This window comes from Hemiscyllium ocellatum, chromosome 14, assembly GCF_020745735.1.
Source record: "Hemiscyllium ocellatum isolate sHemOce1 chromosome 14, sHemOce1.pat.X.cur, whole genome shotgun sequence".
Taxonomy (NCBI): Eukaryota; Metazoa; Chordata; class Chondrichthyes; order Orectolobiformes; family Hemiscylliidae; genus Hemiscyllium; species Hemiscyllium ocellatum.
This window is the reverse complement of record NC_083414.1, coordinates 65,289,463-65,296,485: the sequence shown is the minus strand read 5'-3', so window position 1 is coordinate 65,296,485 and position 7,023 is coordinate 65,289,463.

Genomic DNA, 7,023 nt, shown 5'->3' with positions numbered 1-7,023 from the left:
AGGGTCCTAAGGGGCAACATTTTCACACAGAGGGTGGTGTGTGTTTGGAATGCCAGAGGAAGTGGCAGAGGTGGGCACGATTACAACATATAAAAGACATCTGGATGGGTGTATGAATAGGAAGGGTTTAGAGGGATATAGGCCAAATGCTGGCAAATGGCACTAGATTAATTTAGCATATCGGATCAGCATGGATGAGTTGGACAGAAGGGTCTGTTTCTGTACTGTACGTCTCTATGATTCTATAACCCCTTGACTTTATTTGTCCACAGCTTGGACCTTTAAAGTTCTCCTTTTCAATTTAGCTCTTTGAAAATCTTTCAGAAGAACTTCCTTCCCAATTTTATCAATATCTTTGGTACCAACAGGGACGACAATAAATAGATCTGTTCTCTCTCTGTCCAGGTTCTTCACAAGGTTAATTGAGTTGCCCTTCCTCATGGCACTGGGCAATACAGCCTCTGCGATTTGCATTGAAAGCTGCAAGGAATAATATCGATCCACCTAATCACACTGGCCTCTATCACGTTGCTATTTCCTCCCTCCACTTGGATACTGTGGCCAGGCCGCTCATCCTCCTTACAGCCCCACTTTTATTCACACAACTTGCACAAATCTAATAACTGCTGGACAATTTGTCAAGGCTCCTCAAACGCTACTCCCTGGGTCCCTATTCCTGCCTCACCTGCAGTCGCACCCTCCATGATCTCTGATCATGGACCACAACTTGGGGGGAGTGACAACTTCCTGAAGCAAAGTGTCCAGGTCACTTTTCCTGCTTGCTGATGTGATGCAATGTCTGCAGCTCATATTCCAGCTCCTCAACTCAAATCCAAAGCTCCTCAAGCTGCAACTTGGAGTCCAGCAGCTCTCACATGCTACAGTAGCAACACATCACTCCTGCTGCCATCACTGTTGCATTTTCTTTCCTTTACTCATTAATGACTCTAGAATCCCCTGCCTCCTACATTTTATTGCCATTAATTATCTTTTTCCATTCTGTTATCAATCTTGTACTTAATAAACTATTTTTTAAAAAGTCAAAAAGAAATGACTAAAGACCTAAACACAAATTGAAAACCTTGCTTTGACTTTGAAGGTGAGAAATACTCAACTACCCTACTCAATAATCAGCAGCTTTCCCTGCACTCACGTCATGTTGTGGTCACTCTGACTCACTGCAGGTAGGCCGTGTGATGGCTACCTTTTATCCTCTCCCGCTCACCTCTTGTTGTGAAGACCTTATTTCTTTCAGTAAGTAAAAATTACTTTCCCCTGCTGCCCTGAATTCCCACTTTGAACCAACTTCTCAGGTATATGCGTGGATGAAGCAAATGAAATTCCTGCTCAGTCCTCGAGGAATGCTGCATATGCAAGCAAGGGGCTGACAGCCAACTGTGAAAATGAAACAACACGGATGAAAGTTTCAACACAGCTCAGTGTGTGGCTCACTCAAAAGTTCTTTCTGACTTGGTAGACCAATTGCTCTCTCTTTTCCCTCTCTTTGACAGTGTTCCTGGTCCACCTCATAACGTTCACCTCAATCCCCCTTCTCTGTGATTCCCTCATGCTCTTGTATCACCGCCGCTGTCCTCATATCACCTCTTTGATGGCGGAGATGGTGTTGGTTGTAGCTCACCATGACAATGTAGGGCACTCTGTGTGGGGCATACTGCCTGACTGGTACAGGCATCAGAACCTCACCCTTCAGAAGGTCTGTGGCCTCTTCTAGAATAGACAGACAGGAGGCTGAAAGAACACAGCAAGTCTTCCAGCCTCCTGCCTGTCTACTTTGGATTCCAGCATTTGCAAGTTTTTCTTTGTCTGAAGATTTCTTAGAGGCCCCATCAGCCAGGTGTGGAGAGGGTAATCCTTGATGCCAACAACATATGCAGCATTCCTCGAGGACTGAGCAGGAATGTCATTTGCTTCATCCATGCAGTAAAATGGGGACATTCCCTTTCTACTCTGGTTCTGAACTCCTCACTTCTGGAAAAGCTAAAGTGTTTGCACAAACCTTGTTCCAGACCAACGTTAGGGATAAAGCAGCAGGGATACATTGAACACTTCCATCATCACGGGCATGGTTACATTAAAATGGTCTTTGTGTTGCAGATATGTGTCACATTAGGAAGTCCATGCCTTGGTGAATGATAACGAATTATCCCACATTATGAGACGGTTCTTCTTCCTCCAACACCCTCGCATTGCAACACAGTGAAGTGATGCTTCACTGTGTCATTGCAATGCTGAGCATCCTCACCGTCAGTGCTTCACATACTACAGACTACAAACGTTGAGCCCTTCCCTCCATTCAGTAAGGGCAGTAAGGAGCACAGGTAAGTGTGAGGGAAACTTGGCCTGAGTGAAACAGAGGACAAGGGGTTATACCTGAGACGTTGGTTCAAAGTGGGAATTCAGGGCAGCGGGGGAAATTAATTTTTACTTACTGAAAGAAATAAGGTCTTCACAGCAAGAGGCGAGCGGGAGAGGATAAAAGGTAGCCATCACATGGCCTACCTGCAGTGAGACAGAGTGACCACAACATGACATGAGTGCAGGGAAAGCTGCTGATTATTGAGTAGGGTAGTTGAGTATTTCTCATGGGACGGTACTATGGCTTTAAGAGGTATATATTGTCCTGTTTGTTTTGAAGAGAGATTTTTAAGGCAGAGGTGCTGATTTACCATTGAAAGTCCATATAGTAAACAAATTGTGAGGCCTTTTTTTTAAGTTGGAACAATAGAAGCAGCCTGTATGGGTGGGGCAAGCTCCCACAGAACCGGGATTTTTAAATTTTAATTTATCCGTGGCAGTTGTTGGGGTCTTGAAGCCATGTTCTGAAGCTGCAGTACATCTCCCCCGCCAATCTCTCTCTCAGAGTTTTCTCTTTTTTTTAACCTCCCGGAATGGAGAATTGCCTGTGAGACAATCTATTTTTTTCTGCACTTGCCTTTGTCAAGGGGGTGTTTATGGGATGTTATTGCATCAGAACAGTTCATTCCTAATAGTTAATAATATGTTATTCTGTTGAGTTTTCTAATAGTTATTTGAAATGCTTCTTTCTTTTTTGTATTTTAATAATAGTGCATGAATAAGGTGTGTTTTGCTTCAAATCTGGTAGTCTGACCAATTGAATTGCATTCACACACAACTTTAAAATAAGAAAAAGTTAGGGTTAACGCTATCTTCTTAACATATTTTGAGGGTGTTTGATCTCGTGCATAACACTAAGTAAAGTAATGTCCTACTTCAATATCCTGCCCCATGAAGTCTCTAGGTCCTGCCCTCACACCTCACGAAGGCTCCAGGTAGCATGTGATTCTGTATAGCTGTGTGGCTTGAACAGTAGCCCCTGCCACCAACATTGCAGGAGCTTGGAGGCAATCCCCTCCAGTCTGACAATCCCCCTTCCCATGCATGAGCCAACTTTCCTTCATGTAAGGTGGCCCAGGAGAGTGTCAATGTGCAATGAAGAGATATGCTATCACTCACCCCGTTAACCATACCTGCTCTCACTTGTTAATGCACAGCCGCACTCTGCATGCACAGGTACTGTGTTTGCTGTCTGCCCTATGGGCACATTTACCACCCTTGGATGATAATGCAGCACAGTGCTGTATAGAGACATGTACCTTGCCTTTCATATCATTGCATCAATGTTTTCTACAGCCACATGTTCCTGCCTTACCTTCCGTACTGAAGTGCCATCTGTGTGCCAAACCCTGCCTCCCACTAGTGAAACAGATGTTAGTGTTCTCCTGTATGTTTCAGAGCCGGTCTGAGACACATCCTGCCTTGGTCCCCATTCGAGGAGTCTGCACTGCGGTTGTAGATCTAACACCAAGGAAGATTGAGGAGGCTTTGCTCGAGACAGTACACTCACCTGGACTGGAGACTGAAGATCAAGTCAACAGGTGCAGTGAAATTTCTAAAGTTAATTGGGGTTAATTCTAACATGCTGTGCAATTAATGAGATACAAATATGTGTAAATAAACTCCACACGGCCTGATGTCAAGGAAGTCATCGCATCATCTGAGCAGAAAGGTTTTTAACTGAGAAAGTTTACCTCACCCGTGAGAATCTGGTTTCTCAACACTCGCCTGATTACGTTGAAACCACCACCATTGCTCTTGCCACTATCACATCCTGATTGCTTCCCCATCCCAGTTAAAAAAAGACAATCTCTCCCTTGCAGATCTGCTGATTCAATGGGACATGTCAAGCCTCCTGAAAGGTTTGCTGAGAATAGGCAACAAATGCTGGTCTTGCCACTGATGTCTCCATCTCATACATAAATTAAAAACAATATCGAAGCCGAGCTTCTCTGAGTTATATCATAGGACCAGCCTGTTGCTGCTGCTGCTCTAGGTGTTTTTAAAATTTGATTTGATTTGATTGTTTATTGTCACATATACCTAGGTACAGTGAAAAGTCTAGTTTTGCGTGCAATACAGACAGATCATGCCATACATTGGAAAAGCACAGCAGGTCAGGCAGCATCCGAGGTAGCAGGGTAAAAGCCCTTCCTCGGATGCTGCCTGACCTGCTGTGCTTTTCCTGTACCATTCTAATCTAGACTCTGATCTCCAGCATCTGCAGCCCTCACTTTCACCATGCCATACATTGGGTTAATAGAACAGAGTGAGGAATACAATGTTATGGTTACACAGAGAGTGATAGTAACATCAAATTTAAAATATGAGAGGTCCATTCAGAGGTCTAATAACAGCAGGGAAGAAGCTGTTCTTGAATCTGATGATGGGTGTGTTTAAATATTTTTTGTCTGTCTGTTGCTGTAGATGCCGTTCTGTAACGTTCAGTAGAAAATCACTGGGAAAGGCTATCGGCTTGGTGTGTGATAATCGGTATCCAGGTTAGGCAGTGCCTCCAACCAATTTAGGACAAGTGCTTTCACTTCAAGCTCTTTGGAGGGCATTAAATCACATACTAAAGTTCTTTTATATAAAAAGAAAATGCTGCAAGTAGTCAGCAGGTGAGGCAGCATCTGTAAGGAGCAAAATTATTTCCAATTGGAAAAATGGGATTAAAATAGTTAGGTGGTTGTTTTTGACCAGCATGTTTCAATGGGCCAAAGGGCTACTTCTGTGCTATAATTCCACATTTAAGCAAGTATGGAGGTGGCAAATGGCAAGAGAGAACATTCAGGCCAAGAGGAAAGAGGGATCAAAATAATGCAAAGCAGAAGGGCTCCAGTGAAGATACAGATTCTCGAGGAGGTGTGAATGACGACAGCAGAACGAATACTGACCATCTGAAAAACTAGGGTCAGCGCTTATGATGTGGCATTGTCGAACTGGATGTTGAGTCAGGAAGGTGCTAAAACATCTCATAGCAAGGGGAGGTGCCGTTGTGCAGAATTCCACTGCGCGTCCCGGAGACAGTGTTGGACGGCAAGGGTAGAGAGGTCAGAGTTAGCCTGAAGGGGTGAATTTCAGTGACAGGCGAGTGGAAGATCTGGGTCCCATTTGTGGATCGATTGGAGGTGTTCAGGGCAGCGGAGGTTGATGTGCCAAGTATCGAGAAGAGCACATTGCAAGCTGTGAGAAGTAAATTGAGGGAAATTGCTTCATATGGGAAGAATGAACAGCCATTGACACAAGAGGAGTTTAAAAGGGCCGCTGGTAGAGGCCTAGGGTGGGGCAGTGCCGTGGGAAGGGAACTGAGTGAAAGGCAAACAAGTTGTAAGGGGAATGATCCCCATCAGGATACTGAAAGGAGCAGGCCTCCCTGGTGGCAACACAGCCATCAAGGGATTAGACGTCCATCAGAGGAGACGTACGTATCAAGAATCTGTTAGAAATGACTGAAGGCATCAGTACAGTTACAGATAAAAAGCTGAAGAAATTGTAAAATAGGTGAAAGAATAGAGTTGAGAATCGAAGATTCCAGGGAATAACCCAGGGAAACAAGGAGCTCCTAAGGAAGTCCTGCACTTGGGAAGAATATAGAAGCAGGCTGCAAGGGGATGGAGAGGCTGTGAGGGGATGGAGAGGGGTTTGACATTTAAGGCTGTGGGGAAGGGAGAGGGGTTTGACATTTGGGGCTGTGAGGGGAGGGAGAGGGGTTTGACATTTGAGGCTATGGGGCAAATCTTTCCAGAGGGAACGTGGTCCCTAGACGTTTGGGGAACGATGGTATGACATTGGGCACTGGGGTCTGGGTCTGGGACCATAAGGAAGCATTGGAAAGTTGGCTTTCAGCTGCCCTCCAGTCGAGATAGATTTACCAAACTGCATTAGCATAAATGTCAGGCTGCTGTCAGAGGGAAGGTCAGCATTTTGAGATGGTGAGGCAGTTCTCAGTGGAAGAATGCAGAGGTGGCAAATGTTCAGAAGGGTGGGGGAGGGGGAGTGAGTGGGAATTCTGAAGAAAGATAAAAGTCATCCCTTACTTGGGGAGCCGGGGAGGGGTGAAGGTTAGGATGCTGGCCAAAGGAGTGACTATTCATGTTGTCTTTTCTCATTGAATCACTTATATGTTGTCCTCTCCTTCCCTCGCAGCTATAATACTTTCCAGTCCTGATGAATGATCACTGACTGGATCACTATCTTGGCCTTTTTTCTTCCACAGACCATTGAGTCTCTTTTTATCATGTTCTGTTTACATTTCAGATTTGCATGCACAGTATTTTGCCTTATGTATAATTTGCTCCCTGCTGATTAAAGTGCTGATCTTCGAATGGCTGATTTTATTGTCGGGATTATTCACAGGAGATTTCCAGCACATTACTATTTGAGGTAGGGGTATAGGGGCACTGATTCTAACCCATGCAATTTGGAGACAATCAGTATAATCCCCTGCTGAGATGATAATAGAAGTTTCATTTATAGTACAGTGGTCCCTTAATGTCAGCACACAAGCTAGGCTCAGCCACTTCTGCCATTCAAAAGTTGAAGACAGAAAGAGATTGCATTTATGTAGTGCCTTTCACGACTACAGGACACCAGATCGCACACTTCACAGCTGGTAATGTCCTTTTGAAGTGAGCTCAGTGGTGT